Source organism: Equus przewalskii, chromosome 4, assembly GCF_037783145.1.
Source record: "Equus przewalskii isolate Varuska chromosome 4, EquPr2, whole genome shotgun sequence".
Classification (NCBI taxonomy): Eukaryota; Metazoa; Chordata; class Mammalia; order Perissodactyla; family Equidae; genus Equus; species Equus przewalskii.
In genome coordinates, this window is record NC_091834.1 from 32,345,974 (window position 1) to 32,366,760 (window position 20,787).

At 37.3% G+C, this 20,787-nt stretch overlaps 1 long non-coding RNA gene across 1 annotated transcript; it reads left to right on the plus strand.

The window, feature by feature from the left end:
* The first annotated feature begins 1,743 nt into the window (after positions 1-1,743).
* On the plus strand, positions 1,744-16,742 carry LOC139083011 (uncharacterized). Its single transcript, XR_011539489.1, has 2 exons — positions 1,744-1,932; positions 16,480-16,742. It is a non-coding gene; the product is annotated as an uncharacterized lncRNA (long non-coding RNA).
* The last annotated feature ends 4,045 nt before the right edge of the window (positions 16,743-20,787 follow it).

Sequence of the window (20,787 nt, forward strand, 5' to 3'; positions counted from 1 at the left end):
AGTCTCTGTCGCAACTACTTGATTGGGCCGTTGTAGCATGCAAGCATCCATAAACAATACACAAATTGAATGGGTGTGCCTGTGTTCCAATATGACTTTATTTATGCACACTGAAATTTGAATTTCATATAATTTTCAATTGTCATGAAATGTTATTATTTTATTTTCAATTATTAAAAAATGTAAATCTCATTCTTAAGTCCACGGTGTATAAAAACAGGAGGTGGGCCAAACTTGGCCCTCAGGTAGTAGCTTGCCAATCACTGCTGCAAATCCCTCCAGGTTTCTGGCTTATAACTCTGGGAGAATAGCATTTTAGCAAATGATTTGCTAGTTTTAAGATAAAGCTTATGGGTAGTGGCTGAGTCACCTTAAGGAATGATGACCTCCCTGGGATAGGATCCTCTGTATAGAATGGCTTCTTCAGAGTCTTCCCCATTGCCCAGTAAGATGCTCAAAAGGAACACTGTGAAACCCTGGCTTGTCAGTCTCACCCTATGTAGTAATAGCTAGAGGGCAATGACAAAGCTGGATGCAAAGCTAGCTTTAAATGTTTATCTAGGTAACATGGATTCCTTTATTTATAAGCTGAGTATTGTCAAACCTAAAAAAATTAGGAAAAAATAAAGGCTCAATAAGAACTTTACAAAAATAGAGATGAATATAGGCAATTTATCTTATGGTTTTGATATTTACTCCAGTGGAAGGGGTAAAGGTGCGAAGTGAGAGAAATAAGCAACTTTGCTAAGTTCTTGGTATGTCCCAAGTGTTGTACTGGAAACTTCCTTAAGATATTGCGCTTAAAGGACATCACCTTCAAAAGGAAATGCAATTACCCCCATTTCATGTGTGAGGAAATTGAGGTATAAGTAACTTTCCTAAGGTTACATACCAGGTCTTGACCCCCGATTTACCTAACTCTAAAGCATGGGTGTTTTAAAATATAAATAAACTACAAAGATAATAAACCAAGCTTACATTTTTTTTCTCAATCTCCCAGTGTTGTCTCAAGACTCTTCTATGGCTCTGCAATTCTATTGGATCAAGAATTTGGGGGTTGTTTTTTTTCTATTCCTGAATAGAATCTGTTTCAGAAATCAGAATATTACATTTAAAGCAATTGTCTAAAATAATGAACACCTCTTTAGCTCCATTATTAATTATAAGGGTTGACTTTATGATAGACAATTAATTTTTTGACAAAGGTGTAAATATGCTTGGCTAAAGGGAGGTCAAGAAATGAATGCTGGAATTAGGAACTGGCTATAATGGGTCCTTTCTGAGTTGTTCACTGATTCTCAAGCCTCCACAGCTTGGACTTACAGCCATCACCGTGTTTGGGACCAGGTAGAGAGGAGAATAGTGAATACTGGAGCTGTATTCCTGGGTAGAAAATCACCTGTGTTCAGCAGCAGAATTCCCCGAGGATGATTTTTCCTAAGAACAATGGACTAGAATATAGTAGGGTGTCCTCAACTCTTAAAGAGATTGTGTTCTAGAAGCTGGTTGTTTGCAACCTGGGTTATAGTCTCCTATAGAAGTCCTTTTATGACTGGTTCCCACGCAAGTTTTCAAAGGTTCTTCAGAGCTCTCAGTGTTCTTCTGAAGGAACCAGTCATGGAGCTAGGGCAGGGTGAGGTAGGGAGACCTCACTTCGGCTTGTGTTCTGCCCACCCCCATCCTAGTCTCTTGATCCTGCCAGTCCTGATGTCACAAAGTCTACACAGAACCAGAGGTGAAGTCAGAAGTCAGGATTGCGGGGTCGGGAAGGGGATACAGTCTCCATCAGCTCTGTTAGCGTGTGGGAGGGTGGTGGCGGGGAGGAGGAAACACAGAAGAAAAATTTCAAACTAGAACTCTGGAGAAGGAAGAATGACTGTTTTTGACTCCCAGGCACCCCGGTGGAGTAGCTATTTCCAGAAAGCCAAACTTGTAAGAAGCTTATACATGTCAGTTATATGTAAATTGGGAATTTCTTAATCAAGAGTAAGATATCTCTTACTTCATATAATTTTTCAGAAAGTCACGTGCCTGTTTTCATATAGTGGGGAGTCAGTGGCAAAGTTAAGAAAGGAATGTGGGTTAATTGATTCTCATTTGTGTATTTTGTCTGAGAAAACACAAATTATGATATTACTATTATGGTAAGCAAAAGATTAGTTATGCTGTATTTTAATGCTGTATTCAAATCTTGTTTATCATACACTGAAAAGCAACGGTTTTTCAAGTATCTAAGACTCTGTATGGGAGAATCTATCTCAGTCTAAAGCATATTATCAGAAGAGCTACAGATATTTTAGTTTCAATTACATTGTATGTTTTGAAGAATCTGTTAGAATTATTGTTCTGTGAAGCAACTTGTATTATATTGTTTCCGTTTTATTAAAATAGGAGGAATAACTTTAAATTAGATCCAGTTTTCTCAGAGCAAAAGAAAAAACAATGGAAGGCTTTTCTCTTGGCAAATGAGAGAAATTTGGGGGAACTGAATTCTCTAGGAAGCTGAAGCTACATAGAGCTTCGTATTCTATTAATAAGTCTATACTAATATTCTCAATGTAGAAATCCAATCATCATTTCTGTATACCCTTTAAAAATCTCAAAATTGAGAACAAGTTTTTCCATTTTTAAATAATTTCCTTTACCATATTTGTTAATTTCTACAATCCCCTCTTAAATTTTAGCCCCAAAGAACATTCAGATAATATTTTATAAAAATAAACTTGACAGATATTCTCAACCTGAAAAAACAATGAGCTAATAGAATCGCACAGATTAAGAACTTTCTGATTTCTTACCAGTAAAATTAGAACATCTGAGTTGTTATGGAACTATCCAACATTAGATAGATATCTTTACTTGCCTGCATCTTGAAGTGAGGTCTCAGAGGTAGAAGCTGATGATTCTTAGAGGAGTATGTCCTTGCAAGGTGACCAAACATGAGTCAAGAAGTATAAACTGTAATAGCAGATTAATCACATTGCCCTCTTGATCCTTGGCAATCAGTAACCAACCATAAAAACATTCAACAGTGTAGGCAGCTCTCCCATAGGCCCCAGAGAGGCTTTCTGTGAAATATGCATGTTTCACTGTTAGAGAGAATTACCTTAGCTAAGGCAGACAGGAACCAATGGCAATGGTGATGAACACATACAGAGTTCAATATTTGACATTCCTTTGGAATTATTGCCTCTACCAGAGACTTCTGAAGACTTACAGAGCTGTGCACTGCACCAGTGGTGTGTGACAGCTGGCCAGCAAGAGCCAATTTTCAGGAATTTTGTCAGCTTATTGTTAAACTGTCAATATTATAAATTAAAAATTTTATCTTACAAAGCTAATCAATACTCAAAATGCATCACTTCTTAATTATTTTTCTACACTTACACTATGCAATGGGGTACCTGCTGGATGTTAATTCCCAGCTCCAGCCTTACTCATATCATGTTAGTAGCTTGAAATTGGCCATGGTGCGAATATTTACACCGTGGAAATCAGCTTGTACTTACAAATAAGAGATTGATTTATTGTTTTGTTGCTTGTTTACTCTAGACTTAGAGTCAACATGTTGTCGACAGGTTGGAGAAAATATTAATAATGTAGATTAAGGTTAAAAGTGTGTGTCTGTGGCCAATTGTAGCCACCCCTGATGCAGGAAGGGTTAATAATCACTGGAATAAGGCTTGCCAACAAACTGTGACCCAGAGGTGAGAAGACTGGTTAGCCAATGATGGGTAAGACCTCCAGGGTGGGGCAACCTAAGACAGGTGCGGTCACCTGGGGGCACAGATGGAGACTTGATATCGATCTCGGGGCAGGAGGGGCCGTTGCCTAGGAGACTTTACCTGCTCCGAGATAAAAATATACCAGCACAGCAATAACATGATAATATCAAAACAGAGGCCGAGGGAGGGCTCCTTGAGAAATCACTAAGAATTCTTGGCATTCGCTAATTGCTTCATCCAGAACACCTGTGTATGTTTAACAGATGTAAGCTATGTATATATCGAAACGCTGGTTATAATAAACTCAGAGTGGCCATCAGCCCTCTCCGCATCTATCCTGATGTGTACATTGGATTGCAACACCGACACCAATACATTGTGAATTGTACAAAGAGTTGAGGAAACATTCTTCCAGCATTTTAAATTATTTTGATTTAGTAGAATCATTTACTGGGCTTTATAAAGAGCTAATTTCATCATAACTAGCTATGAAAAAATTGTATCATTTAAATTTAATTTTAAATCATGAAGCTGATCTCAAGGATTTTTAGGATTTTGTAGGTAATTAGAATCAATGTTCCAATCCCTGCAATTTTGCGAAAAGCTAAAAAGAAAACGTGATTGCCATCGGTAGTCCTGAAGCTGAAATGTTTCAGTTTATTGAAAGTACTTTTTGAGGATGAGCAATTGTTTAACAGTAAATCACATATTGGATTTGACAATAAATTTATTGGGAAAGTCTTAGTTGGTTGGGATGCAACTAACTCCATTTGTCAAATCATGATTGAATTCCAACCACAGGTTGGCTATGGATAAAAAGGTTTGGCAAAAATCAACATAAGTGTTCTGTGAGAATCACTTGGCTATATGAAATTCACAGTAAAAAATACTGTATATATTATTATTATTTATAAATTGTGTGCTACACACTATTTATATCAGTAAAATTTATAATAATCTTATGTGTATACATATGTACATGTAAGTTTTTTTGCCTTGGAGAGCCAGTTAAACATTTCCCAGCACACCACTGGCTGCAGCCTAAAGGTCAAGAGAGTGTCCTTTGAACTCAGGGACTTAGAAGCTATTTCTGGGCTTCCTGCTGTGGCCTTGATATTGACTCGCAAACCAAAGGTAGTGTGCAATGGGATTTTTAAGTACATCTAGGCAAAATTTCAAAAGTTTGTCATCAGGGCCCTCGAATGCTCCCATCTGCTCTTATCTTCCAGGTTCTGAAAGCAGCTATCATGGGCCCTTAGGTGTCCCTCTTGTACCTCTGTGACTGTCAAAAGTCAGTCCCGGCTTCATAGTTCAGCCATCTTTGAAGAGTCCTTGAGCTTTAAAAACACTGTTATGCGCCTTTAAACTCCTGTCCATTGGATGCGGAAGGCCTCTTATACATAGTTGTTAGAAGTTATTTGATTAAAACATAAATGTTGCGAAATACTAGCATTTTGAAATGGCACATTTTTTACCTGAAATTAATCTTTAATAATAGAATATCTGGGAGGTTTAAAAAATAAAATAAGATGTGTTTATTAAAATTTGTAAAATATAAATGAAAAGAAGAAAAATGTCACCTACCGCCCAGAGAAAATCATTGTTAATGTTTTGGTGTTTATCCTTCCAGGCTATTTTCTATGCCTAAAAATAACATCATCCTATATATACTATTTTGTAACTTGCTCTTTCACCTAATATATTGAACAAATATCTTTTCATTAAATATTCTAAATCAACACCATTTTTGATGGCTACAGAGTATTCAATTGTATGATCATTCTATACTTTAGTTAACCATTGCCATATTATTTGTTTCCAAATTTTTATTATTATATACAATGCTGAAATAATATCATAATTGAAATTTTGCTCACATTTTGGAATGTTTTCTTAGATATATTCTTACAACTAGACTTGGTGGGATGAGGTTTTTGAAATTATAGATAGTTATTGCAAATTGCCTCTCAGGAAGTTTGTAACTAATTTATACTATGATCAATAGGATATGAGAGCATTTAGCTCTATATGTTAGAGAGGTGTGCAGTGATGTACAATGATGTCCTTGCCTATCTCTCCCTCTATAAACCTGGATTGTAGACTGAGTTGTTAAGGCGGTTATCCCTGGATGTTGAGTTTATGGACATTTTTTCTTTAATTTTCCTTGTGTGTAAATTGTTGTACTTTTCAGTGAACATTAAAAGGAAAGAAGAGTCTTGTTAATTAAAACAAACTAATTAGCTTTGTTACATTAACAAAACCCTACCATTAACAGAATTAAAAAGCAAATGACAAATAGAAAAAATATTTGCAACATCTTTAATCATGGGTTTCCATCCTACACATGTGCACAGTTGATGGGAATGGAGAATGGTGCAGCTGCTATGAAAATGGTATGGAGATTCCTCAAAAAATTAAAAATAGAATTACCATATGGCTCAGCAATCCAACTTCTGGGTATATGTCCAAAGGAATTGAAAACAGGATCTCAAAGAGACATCTGCACACCCATGTTCATTGCAGTATTATTCACCATAGCCAAGATGTGGAAGCTACCCAAATATCCATCTACGTGTGAGTGGATTAAAAAAATGTGACGTATACATAGATGGGACATTGTCCAGCCTTAACAAAGAAGGAAATCCTGTCATATGCTGCAACATAAATGAGCCGCAAGGACATTATGCTAAGTGAAATAAGCCTATCACAAAATGACAAATACTGTGTGATTCTATTCATGAGGTATCTAAAGTAACCAAACTCATAGCAGCAGAAAGTAGAATGGTGGTTGCCAGGGGCTGGAGGAGGGGGAAAATGGGAGTTGTTCACTGGGTCTAGATTTTCAGTTATGCAAAATGAAAAGTTCTAGAGATCTACTGTACAAGACTGTGCATATAGTTAACAATACTGTACTATACACTTAAAAGTTGTTTAGAGGGTAAAGTTATTTGTTTTTTAACCACAATTTTTAAAAAAAAATATTTTACTTTTTTCCTTTTTATCCCCAAAGCCCCCTGGCACATAGTTGTGTATTTTTAGTTGTGGGTCCTTCTAGTTGTAGAATGTGGGATGCCGCCTCAGTATGGCTTGATGAGCAGTGCCGTGTACCTGCCCAGGATTTGAACCGGCGAAACCCTGGGCCACCGCAGTGGAGCGCATGAACTTAACCACTCGGCCACGGGGCCGGCCCCAGAACCACAATTCTTTTTTAAAAAAGAATGAGCATATGACCTAATTCTGGCCAGTAAGATTGGAAAGGAAGTCATGTGAGGGGCATCTAGGAAATGTTTGCTTGCTTTTAAGAATGTGATTCAAGAAGAAATGGTTGGAATTCTTACATCTGTTTCATTACTAGTCTGAGGATCAATCCACTAACAGACTCTCAAGGGCACTCAGCCAGACCACTGGTTTACTACACTTAAAGCTGCTATACTTCTGAGAAATAGATTTCCTTATCACTTAATTTAGCTCCGTCGGTGTTTAGGGTTACTTACTGCACAGAAACATCTCTAAAAAACAGAGAAGATTTCTAAAGGATAATTTATTCTTTAAGTATCTTGGCAAGTTATCTAAACTATATATCTATTAAAAAATATAGTGAAGGCTTTCTTTTCTTAAAGTCAGGTTTATTGAGGTATAATTTACATACAGTAAAACCCCACTTTTTAAAATATAAAGTTTTGATTCTGACAAATGCATACTTCTTTATGGATTAGTCCTTATGCCTGTTTATCAAGGAAAAAAATTATGAGGACATTGTCCTAATTTTAGCTTTTATTTGAGAGAAAAAATGGGGTAAACTCATCTTTCTGTATTTGTAGCTCCAAGTTACCTTTAATTAGCTACGAAGCCATCTGTAGAGAGAGAGAGAAAAGTCCAATTCATGTCAGTGTCTTGAGTGCCCCAAATGCTCTGAACACAGTCACATTTTTTGCCAATCCTTTTTATTTGCAATAACCCAGGACTTCCCTCATTTCTGAGCTGGAAGTCTTCAGTTCTGGGAAACCCCTCAGTCCTGGGCAGACCAGGATGGTTGGGCACCCTAGCAAGATTTCTAACCTTGGAACTATTGACATTTGGGGCTAGATAATAGGGGGACTGTCCTGTGCAATGGAGGATGTTTGCAGCACCCATGGCCTCTACCCACTAGATGCCAGTGACACTCCCCACCACCAGTTGTCACAATCAAAAATGTCTCCAGATATTTCCAAATGTCCCTGGGGGACAAATCGCCCAGGGTAAGAGTCACTGCCCTGGATCTAAGTGCTCTCGTGGCCTACACATTTGAAGCCTGTAATCTTATTCTTTGTTTCTGTTGTAAAGCAAAAACAAGTTGATTCTGCTATTTACATAGGACTTAAAACTCTGAGGAATTGCTCCTAGATTCTCTCCTTCTTTTTGAGATTCTCCATCCTCCTGCCCCTCTCCCACACACACTTTTTTAACATTGTAAGGAACCTGAGCAATGATTCTCGGTGCTTCTCTCCTATAGGTTCTGGGAAGCTGCCATTGTGTCCATTAACTCTCTGGATCCAAAGTTCTTTTTTTGTTTGTTTCTTTGTTATTTCTACTTCTTCCACGATGGCATAGTCATATTACAGAATCATATGTTTTACACATACTTATAGGATTGAATGTGCATGTGTTTTAATGGGATGGTATTTTGTACACTTTTCCGCTTTTTGCCTTTCTCAGTTAACAATACTACCTGGAAAGATCTCCAAGAAAACGAGTACAGCTCTAATTTATACTTTTTAAATGACTGTATAATGTTCCGTGGTGTGGATGTACTGTATTTTATACACCATTCCTCTATTATCTTTGTGCAACTTAACATGCAGTGTTGCAGTAAACATCTGTGTACGTATATGTATACCGTCTAGTGTTCCTTTTTCTATGGGAGAGATTCCCAGAAGTGGGATTGCTGGATCAGGGATATTTCAAATTTTAGTCGATTTGCCAGACGGCTTTTTAGGAAAGCTGTAATAGTTCACATTTCTACTCATATTGTCAAAAAAAACCCCACCTCTTTCTATATATCCCTGATAGAAATGTGTCCTTGTTCTGTTTAATTTTTGCCAATCTGCTGGGAGTAGATTGACGGCTGGTTGATGGTTTACTCTGTATTTCCCTGACTGGTAGAGTTTGAACATTGTTTAACGTTTGCAGGCTATTTCCATTTGCTTCTTTGTGAAAATTTCTACTTCTGCCCTTTGACATTTTTCCCACTGGAAATTTTATTGTTACAATTTGTAAAAGCTTATCTATATCCATATATCTATATCTTTATCTATATCCACATCCACATCCATATCTCTATCTGCATACATCTGCATTACCTACCAGTGTATCATTTTTAACTTTAATCTTTCCTGATAGTAATATTGCCCTTCCTGTCCCTTTTTAATTCACATTTATGTTTTTCTGGTATCTTTTTGTCTCTCTCTTATTTTCGGCCTTTCTTTATCATTTTTCCTGTTTTATTCTTGTAAACAGCCTGTATCCAGCTTTTGTTTCAATTGAATCTGTGTGTTTTCATGATAGTTTTTGTAGAAGCATTATGTCCTAACCAATATTCTTGATATTCCTTCCATATACTTTATTATTTATTTTTACTTGATTCTCTCCTGTTTCTTTCCCTCTTATTAATTTGTAAATTCCCCTATACTTTTCAATTTTCAGCACTTATAATTAGACATCTATTTCTATTCTATTATTTGAAAACATGATACCCAGCATTCCTCCCACCAGAATGTTCAATTTCCTCACTGCCCATCTCCAATAAGATAAGATCGTTTGTCATCCCTGCTCTTCGACTGGCCTCCTCGGATCCCCTTTGAAATGCTTTTACTTCTTTCCTGTCCCAACCACCTGCTCCTAGGAATTGCTGAGCACCTTCAGTGCTTTTCATTCCTGACTGTTATTAGAATAGCTCTTGCATTATGTCTCTTCTATTTCAGTGCTCCTTATTTTTACTTAGTTTCCATATCCTCAGTTTATCATTATTAATTTTAATTTAAAGACAATTACTTTGGAAACTTAATTGCTCATTACTCTTTTCCTCTCTTCTTCATAGACCCTTATCTTGCATACTCTGTTCATGTTCATTTATTGTTGGGAATCTTTCCTTAAATCAGATATATTTTTCTGAATCTTTGCATATCCACAAATCTATGGCCAGCATGGGATAGTTGTAATACAAGTCTTTTCTCTCACTGGTCTGTGAATGCCATTCTGTCCTCTGATGTTGCAGATGAGATGTTCATTGCCAGTCTCATTAATTGGCAACTTGTTTCTTCTGTCTGAATGCTTGTAGGGTTTTCACTTTATTCTTGGAATTTAGGGATTTCTAGACTGTACCTTGGCTATGTGTGTGTGTGTGTGTGTGTGTGATACATATATATGTATGTATGTATGTATATATATATATATATATATATATATAGTGGTGGTCTAGTGGTTAAAATTCGATACTCTCACCACCACAGCCTCGGTTCTTTCCCAGTAAGGGAACCACACCACCCATCTGTTGGTCGTCATATTGTGGCAGCTGTGTGTGGCTGTGATGCTGAAAGCTATGCCACTGGTATTTCAAATATCAGCTGGGTTACCCATGGTGGACAGGTTTCAGTGGAGGATCCAGACTAAGACAGACTAGGAAGAAGGACCTGGCCACTCACTTCTAAAAAAAATTGGCCATGAAAACCCTATGAATAGCAGCAGAGCATTGTCTGTTATAGTGCTGGAAGGTGAGGGAATGGCACGAAAAGACCAGGCAGGATTCCACTCTGCCATCCACAGGATTGCTAGGAGTGGGACTCAACTTGATGGCACTAGCAAACAAACAAAATGTATATATGCATATATATACGTATGTATGTATTTTATCAGTCCTTCCTGGAAATTTTTGAGGCCTTTTCTTCAGCTCTGGGAAAAATTCTTCTATTATATCTTTAATTATAATGTGTTCCTTCTGTTTCTTCTTTTATTTCTGGAACATCTGTTTGTGTATTAGATCTCTTCAATTTATCCTCTAATTCTTTAATATTTTTCCTCATGAATCTCTCTCTCTCTCTCTTTTTTTCTTTTTGCTTTGTTGTTTGAAAGGTTTCTTCTACTTGATTTTCCAGGCCACTGTTTGGCCTCTCCTGGTCCCCCTTGTCCTGCACGACTTTGTGTACAGAAGCCCAAGGGCACTGCAGTTTGCTCCCCCGAGGATTCTCTACTCATTCTCCCAAGATAAAAGGGCTAACGAATGATATTTCATATGAAAAAAATCCAACAGATTACCAAGAATGTATAATAGTCATTAGCCTTTATGCAGGAACAGCAGAGTCTCAGACTTTATAAAACAAAACTGATAGAAGTACAAGGAGAAATGCACTAACACAGCCTCCTGGGACTTTTTACACATTTCAGACACTAAAAAATCAATTAGGCAGAAAATAAGAATAGAGAAGATTAGAGTGACACAATTATCAAGCAGAATCTTATATACATATACAACTGTGCACCCAACAAAAAGAGAATGCACATTATTTTCAACATAGAATATCTTTGAAAATTGACTATGGAATAGACCAAAAAGGAAGTTGTCCGTAAAAGCTGAAAAAACCCCAAAACATACACACATATCTTGTTCACTGACCACAATGGAATTAAAAAAGAATCAACAGGGGCTGGCCCCACGGCCTAGTGGTTAAGTTTGGGGCACTCTTCTTCCGTGGCCCAGGTTCTGTTCCCAGGGGTGGACCTACACCACTTGTCAGTGGCCATGCTGTGGTGACGACCCACATAGAAAATAGAGGAAGATTGGCACAGATGTTAGCTCAGGATGAATCTTCCTCAAGCAGAAAGGGGAAGATTGGCAACAGATGTTAGCTCAGGGCAGCTCTTCCTCAGAAGAAAAAAAGAAAAGATCAACAATAAAAAGATATTTTTAAAAGTTCTAAACATAGCTGTAAGTTTAAAAACACGCTTTTAAATAATCTTTTGGTTAAACATAGCATATAAAAATTACTGTAAAAATTTGGGACTAGGATAATTAAAGAGTACATTGTTAGGCACCAAAAATAGTATTCAGTGAAAAATGTATATCCTTAAATGTTTGTAATTAAAAAATAAAGATTGAACATAAATGAGCAAAGAAACTGGGAAAAAGAGCAACTTAATAAACCCAAATAAAGTAGACTGAAGGTTTGAGAAATAAATATGGAAAAGAAAATAAACCAAAAAAATCAATTTGAGTTTATTAACAAAATTGAAAGCTGTTTCTTTAAGAAGGCTAATAATGTAGAAAAATCTTAGGTATAATTTATCAAGGAGAAGAGAGGAACAGGAGCCAAAAGAAAAAAAAAAAACAGGGACAGGAAAGTTAAAAATACATTTTAAGACAATACAACCTAATTGTTCTCAGTGCTTTCTCCCTTCCTATATCAGTGCCCTTTGTCATGTAAATTTGCAGCTTCTCCTGATAAAGGTAGAGAAATCCACCTCCATTCCTGATACAGGGCTGGGCCACCTGACTGACTTTGCCTGATGAGCAGAAGTGGCAGTGTGCCAGTTCTGAAACTAGGCCGTAAGAGGCATCACATATTTCCAGTTATCCCTCTTGTACTTCTGCCATCACCATGAGAAAAACATGTCTTGGTAGCCAGTTGGTCCAAAGAGGACATGAGGCACATCCTCAGATGTGGAGCCAAGCCCCGAGATCAGCCAGTGCTCAACTGTCTTGCAGGTGTGTGAGCTGGATTAGATGTTGCTTTACGCCACTAAGTTTGGGGTGGTTTATTGCATAGCATTATTGCAGCTATGCTGACTAACATACCATGTTACTAATACATTTGTAAAACTAGAATACAGATAACTTTTCTAGACGTAAGTTTGAACAAAATAAGCCCAAGAAGAAGTAGAAAATCTGAAAAGAAGAATTATCAAGAAAAGAAAATGGGTATTGCAAAGTTCTGCCACCAGCAAATGACATATTCTACTAAGTCTTCAAATAATAGATTATTCCCATCTTATACAAGCTGTTACAAAACTTGGAAAAAGACAAGACACTATCCAATTCATTTAAAATAAGGTAACATGACATTGGTAACAATTCAAGACTAGATCAGAAAAAGAAAAGAAAATCATGGATCAAGCTTAATTAAACATACATGCAGATTTCCTAAGTTAAATAGTTGGGAGACAAAAGTTAGTTAGGAGCCAAAACTATATGTTAAAGGAACATATAGTTAGCCGCCAAAAGTTAAGAATAGTATTTGTTAACAGTAAATACTATAGCAGTGCTAAGACAGGGAAGATAAAAGTATTCCTTTGTTCATATCCCTTTTCCATCACGTAATGTCCCTCCTGATCTATGTTCTATCCCAAACCCAGCTGAATACTTCCTTTGTGATGTCGTGTAAGGATTAGTTAAATCCCTCTTTGTAATTTAGCTTATCACGTGTACGTGAATCCTCAAAGATTTATAAAACTTTAAAGGCAGTCACTGGGAATTATTCACCTTGTCAATGCAAATCATCAATAACCAGTCTATAGATAAGAAAGACAGAGTGATATTGATTGAGCTGAGGACTAGTCTGGAAGCATTCTTTTCCCCAGGGAAGGAAGAGCTCCAGGGAAGTGTGGTTTGCAGCATGGTTGTATACCATTTCAGAATAAAGAACATACGTCAAGCAGGATAGGAATGCAATTTTTTTCCCCAAAGTCACAAGGAGATGTTTTGCCGAAGTTTAGCACATACACAGCAGGTCAACTTGATTTTAGTTCTCTAGGAAGAAAAGCTTGTCTTCAAAGAAGTGCTGGCATTGGCGTCAGAGAGGGAGACAGTACAGCCCTTTCTTTAAAGAGCGCATTCTTTGCTCTGGGAAGATGTCTGAAGCAGATGTACGGTGCATGTTTGGTGGGCCATAAGTCAGGCTGCTCTGGGAAAAACAAGTTTTAGGCCGAATCAGATTTAAACCAGAATGACTTCTCCATATACCTCAATATGTGGAAACTTATTCTTTATTATTTTCATCAGCCTTTATGTCTCTCAGAGTATCTTGCAAAAAATAGACCCTCAGTAATTACGTGATGATTGTTTGCCAGAGGCCTGGACTGGGCTGCTTTAAATTTCTTCCAGACAAAATTCTAAAACCAGTAGACTCTTGTGAATGAAAATACTGAACATGGGGCCCACCCGTGGCCGAGTGGTTAAGTTCACAGGCTCCACTTCAGCCGCTCAGGGTTTATCGGGTTCGGATCCTGGGCGTGGACACGGCACTGCTCCTCAGGCCACGCTGCGGCGGCATCCCACATGCCACAACTAGAGAGACCCACAACTAAGATATACAACTATGTACTGGGGGGATTTGGGGAGAAGAAGAAGAACAAAAAAAGATTGGCAACAGATGTTAGCTCAGGTGCCAATCTTTAAGGAAAAAAAACAAAAACTACCCAGAGAGATGAGCTGTTAAATCTTAAAAAAAAAAATACTGAACATAAAGCATGTTATTTCAACTACTTGTATCAGTATAATACTCTACAAGTAGTTTATGTACATTTTCCTATTTAATATTTTTAAATTTGTGAGTCGGGTTTGTAATCACCGTTTTACAGATGACTATACTGAGGCTAATTAAATTGAAGTAACTTGCCCCTGGTCTCACTAATAAATGGAGAGGCTGGACATGAATTTAGGTCCTCTCAAACCAAGTCTCTTGTTTTCTAATATATATAGTGTATTAAATTTCTTCCCATATTAATTTAATTTTAAAACATGGAAGTGATTAAATTCTGTTGAAGTGATAACTGGCATACACATCATAAATAATAACAGAAGGTTTCTCAAAACCTGAAAGTTATTAAAAAAGAGGAAAATTTAGAAAAATTAGAAAAATTATGTATTAACTATAATTACATCAGGGCTAATTTATCATCTCACACAAAAGCATTTTATTTGGACAGGTTGCTAAAAGTTCAGTCTTTTTTTTGACAAGTTGAAAATTTTAATGAAAAAGGTAGAAATCTACAGAACACGATTAGAAAAAATATATAATGAATAGGAACAAAATTTTATTCTGAGAAAAAGGTGAGGATCATTGATTTACTTGGAAAAAAGAGATCTTTAAATTTGGGAAATTTAAAATGGCGGTAAGCAAGTGGAGAAAGCTCATCTTTTTAAGGAGTGATTAGTACTGTGTAGCACAGGGAGTATAAAAGTGATTTCCATTGTCCTATGTTTATTTGTCATTCATTTTTCTAGTTTAACAGACGTACTTTTTTTTTTTAATTCCAAATACCTAGTATCTTATCTTTGTTGTTGGTATAGCTAATGTTACATTTCGCTGACGCTTGACTCGGTGCTATACTGACACTGTCCACAAGGTGTCACTATAACATTATTTTGGAACCTGCCTTGCTGCTGCTTTTTTTTGAAACTCTCACTAATTTTTCCATTCGTACTAAGATGCAACTTGGACTTTTCAGAGGGAATGTCCCTGGACTATGCTGGTTGCTCTCAGGGAGAGTACCTACGCTGATGTTGAGAATTCTGAAAAAAGCTGAGGACTAGACCAACGAAGTTGCTGATGAGCAATGCTCACCAGAACTGGAAGATTGAAAGGAATGCTTTTCTCCTCTCCTCTTACCTTTCACCTGCCTTTTGTGTCCCTACTGACATCACAAGTCAGTGGGCGAGAAAGTCTGGGAAACACAGTCTGCAGAGTCTCAGCACGGAGCAGAGCGGGCTTGGAGCTGAGAGACAGAAAATAAATAAGCAGCATGAGTAAATGAAGCAATAAGACCATATAAATAGAAGGGGAAAGTGGCTGGAGTTAAAACATTTTTGGTCTGTGTATTATTCAGGAGGAGAGTGAAGACACTGATTATCTTTAAACTTTTTAAAAGTGAAATATGCATGTTGCAATCTCTAGGGTACTTACTATAAGGACACAAATAAACTATACCTTTCAAAGCAGGAAAAGGAAAAAATGGAATGAAGGGAAATAGTCCATCAACCCTGAAGGCAAGACAGCGGAGAAAGGATTATTATAAAGCAACATAAACAAAAACCAACAAAATAGGATATTTGAAATAAATACAGATATATCAGTAATCACAATCAATTTAAGTGGACTGAATTCTCCAGTTAAAATAGACTAGATTTAAAAAGCATCTGTATTATGCTCTTATAATATATACACCTCAAATATAGAGATCCAGAAAGGTTAAAAATTGAAGGAAAAAAAAGAGATGGGAGAGGAAGTAACAAAAAGAAGGCTGATGGGAAGGAGATAAAAATAGGATTATATGACATATTTTATTCAGCGTGGATAGGAACCTAAAAACATGTTTGATTCCTAGCTGAACTCTAATTGCCATCTGCCATGTGGTTTTCAGAAGATGCGTGCACATTGCCTGGGGAGTCAGAGACAAAGATTCCTCCAGTTTTATGGGTCCAGGTGCCACCCACACAGACAAACTTTTGCAAAAGTATCTGATACACTTTCACTTCATTTCTCTTTTTATTTTCTGAAGTGATTTAAATAAATAACATCATGGTATTTTGCCCTTAGATATGTCATCCTACGTCTTTAAACAATAAGCACATTTTCTTACGTAACCACAATGCTATTGTCACATGTAGCAAAATTAACATAAATTTCCTAATAATTATGAATAATTATAATACCCAGTCCTTATTCGAATTAGCCCAATTATCTCTTACGCTTTGCGTTTCTCCTTCATTTTATTTACTCTTTAGATCACCAAACCTTGTGCTGCTCTCGAGCCCTCCTTCCGGGGCCGCCATGAAAGGCCTTTCCTAACTTGCGAAGCTGACGCTGCAGGAGTGCTTACCTTCCTTCACCTGAACCAGCATTTTCAACCAACCTGGTCTCACCTCGGAGAAAGGGCGAACAGAATCACTAGCTTACAAAATTCATGGAGAAGGAAGGCATTTTGCATTTTTGTTTTCACTTCTGGCGCATATAAGATGCTCAGAAAATATTAAATTCAAATTATGTACATTGTTGTGAGGTGGACAATTTGTTAGCGTAAATCAGGCAGCTATAAGTTGATGTTTCTTTGTATCCTCTATATAATATGTTTTCAAATACTTGTTAATTGATAGATACTGCCTAAATACAAATTTCTATTTTTGAAGTACTTAACATATTTAGTCAAGTGTGAAGATATTTTAGAAAAATCCTCACAGGTTTTCCCTCTAGTATTTTGTACTCATTCCCCCACCATCTCTTATCATTGGTGTTAAACTTCTTCACTGAATGAAATGACATAGAGTCAGCCAGAACATTTTAATGTCTTCTACCCTTAATGTGCATCTTATTTAGAAATCTAGAGAGTAGTTGGAAATGCAATAGCTTATGTCAAGTATAAATGCCAATATGGTCTTTAGCTTAATTAAAACCACAGGAACAGATCTGAAAAAATGAACCGATTTCTAAGCTGGTATTTGGAAAGTCTACCCTGAGGTATCTGGTTGATGAGGCACCCCGGAGGCCGGGCACTTCCTGCTGTAGCTATCTTTTAGAAGCTAAGATTTTTATGTTAGTCATACGTATTACTGTCTCCTCCCACAAGATATTTAGTAACTTTTGCTTTTGTTTGTTTTTGATGAGAAAAATTATCTAAATATAAATAATAATCAGCACTAAAAATTGTTTTAAATCATGTATGAAAAGTTTCACATGTGTATCTCTAACATTTGGGCAACCTGTTCGTGTAGGTTTTATTTCCATTGTACCTTTGTCTTGATAAATCAGAGAGATTGCTTATTTTATTCTTAAACTTTTTTATTAAGGTTATGAAAGTTAACATCCTTGTGAAATTACAGTTGTACATCATTATTAGTCATGTTGTAGGTACACCACTTCACCCCTAGTGCCCTCCCCCAAGCCCCCTTTCCCCTGGCAACCACCGATCAGTTCTCTTTGTCCATATGTTAACATGGACAAAGTCATACAGAGTTAGTCTTTCTCTGTCTGGCTTATTTCACTCAACATAATACCCTCAAGCTCTATCCATGTTGTTGTGAATGGGATGACTTTGTCCTTTTTTATGGCTGAGTAGTATTCCATTGTATATATATATACCACATCTTCTTTATCCAATCATCAGTTGCTGGGCACTTAGGTTGGTTCCATGACTTGGCTATTGTGAATAATGCTGCGATGAACATAGGGGTGCATGGAACTTTTGGAATTGATGATTTCAGGTTCTTAGGATAGATACCCAGTAGTGGGATGGCTGGGTCATAAGGTATTTCTATTCTTAACTTTTTGAGGAATCTCCATACTGTTTTCCATAGTGGCTGCACCAGTTTGCATTCCCACCAACAGTGTATGAGGGTTCCCTTTTCTCCACAGCCTCTCCAACATTTGTCACTCTTGGTTTTGGATATTTTTGCCGTTCTAACAGGTGTAAGGTGATCTCTTAGTGTAGTTTTGATTTGCATTTCCCTGATGATTAGTGATGATGAGCATCTTTTCATGTGTCTATTGGCCATCCGTATATCTTCTTTGGAGAAATGTCTGTTCATGTCCCCTGCCCATTTTGTAATTGGGTTGTTTGATTTTTTATTGTTGAGTTGTGTGTGTTCTTTGTATATCATGGAGATTAACCCTTTGTTGGATAAATAACTTGTGAATATTTTTTCCCAATTAGTGGGCTGTTTTTTTGTTTCAGTCCTGTTTTCCCTTGCCTTGAAGAAGCTCTTTAGTCTGATGAAGTCCCATTTGTTTATTCTTTCTATTGTTTCCCTCATGTGAGGGGTTATGGTGTCCGAAAGGATTCTTTTGAAGCTGATGTCAAAGAGTGTACTGCCGATATTCTCTTCTAGAAGACTTATTGTTTCAGGCCTAATCTTTAGGTCTTTGATCCATTTTGAGTTTATTTTAGTAAATGGTGAAAAAGAATGGTTGATTTTCATTCTTTTACTTGTGGCTGTCCAGTTTTCCCAACACCATTTGTTGAAGAGACTTTCTTTCCTCCATTGTAGGCCCTCAGCTCCTTTGTCAAAGATTAGCTGTCCATAGATGTGTGGTTTTATTTCTGGGCTTTCAATTCTGTTCCATTGATCTGTGCATCTGTTTTTGTACGAGTACCATGCTGTTTTGATTACTGTAGCTTTGTAGTATGTTTTGAAGTCAGGGATTGTGATGCCTCCAGCTTTGTTCGTCTTTTTCAGGATTGCTTTAGCAATTCGGGGTCTTTTGTTGCCCCATATGAATTTTAGGATTCTATGTTCAATTTCTGTAAAGAATGACATTGGAATTCTGATTGGGATAGCGTTGAATCTGTAGATTGCTTTAGGTAGTATGGACATTTTAACTATGTTTATTCTTCCAATCCATGTACATGGAATGTCTTTCCATCTCTTTATGTCGTCATCAATTTCTTTCAAGAAGGTCTTGTAGTTTTCGTTGTATAGATCTTTCACTTCCTTGGTTAAATTTATCCCAAGGTATTTTATTCTTTTTGTTGCGATCGTGAATGGGATTGAGTCCTTGAGATCTTTTTCTGTTAGTTCATTGTTAGCATATAGAAATGCTACTGATTTATGTATGTTGATTTTATACCCTGCAACTTTGCTGTAGTTGTTGATTGTTTCTAATAGTTTTTCTATGGATTCTTTGGGGTTTTCTATATATAAGATCATGTCATCTGCAAACAGCGAGAGTTTTACTTCTTCGTTGCCTATTTGGATTCCTTTTATTTCTTTTTCCTGCCGAATTGCTCTGGCCAAAACCTCCAGTACTATGTTGAATAAGAGTGGTGAAAGTGGGCACCCTTGTCTTGTTCCTGTTCTGAGAGGGATGGGTTTTAGTTTTTGTCCGTTGAGTATGATGTTGGCTGTGGGTTTGTCATATATGGCCTTTATTATATTGAGGTACTTTCCTTCTATACCTATTTTATTGAGGGTTGTTATCATAAATGGATGTTGGATCTTGTCAAATGCTTTCTCCGCATCTATTTTTAAGTAGCTCAACTACTAAATTCTATGGAAACTTCATAACTGTGGTATGTATCTACATTTATTCATTTAGTCAACAAATATTTATTAAGCACACACTGCGTGTAAAATTTCTCAGAAGTACAGAGTTCTAAGGGTTATTAGGACACCAGTGATTTCCACGTTTCCAAATCCAGTGGTCAGTTTTCAGCCTTCATCATATCGGGCATATCAGAAGCCCTTAACGTAGCGACCATTCCCTCCTGCCCGACACCTTTGCTTCATGTGGCCTCCAGGTCTCTACTCTTTCTTCATGTGGCCTCCAGGTCCTACCTCCGTCTCCTTTGCTGGATCTGCCTCATCTTCCCACCTGCTAAGGTTAGGGTGCACCATATCTCAGTCATTAGCCCTGTCTTCTTCTCTGTCTACACTCGTGCCTCAGGTGACTCATTCAATTCCATGACTTTAAAGACAGATCTGTATGCTGAAGGCTCCTAAGTTTACATCTCCAGTTTAGTGTTCAGACATGTATATTTATCTGCATATATGATATTTCTACCTGTGGGTCTAAGAGACATTTCACATTTGATATGTCCAAAGTGAAATTTCCTCCCTCCAAACCTGTTCCTCCCGAGCCTGACCATGCCTCACCGTATTAACTGCTACCATTCCAGTCCAAACTGCCATCATTTCATTCCTGGATTGTTGTCTTCGAATTTCCTCCTTCCTTCTTCTCTTGCCCCTTCACAGTCTAATCTACACTAAGCGAAGTGAGTGATCTTTTTAAAACATGTTACTCCTCCATTTAAAACCTTATAATATCTTCCCTCTCAGAGACACTAAGAAACCCAAGTCCTTGTGCTGGCCTGTCGGGCTCACAGAATGGCCTGTTACCTGTCTGGCCTGTCTCCATCTGTTCTTCTTCAGGTTCGTTCTACTTCTCCCACACTTATCTCCTTGTTCTTCCTTGAGCACCAAACACTACCCTGCCTTGGGGTCTTTGCGCTTGCTCTTCCATCTTCCTGGGCGTTCCCCTCAGATATCCACGTGGTTCACTCCCTCAATTCTTTCAGGCCTCTGCTCAAGTTTGCCTTGAAA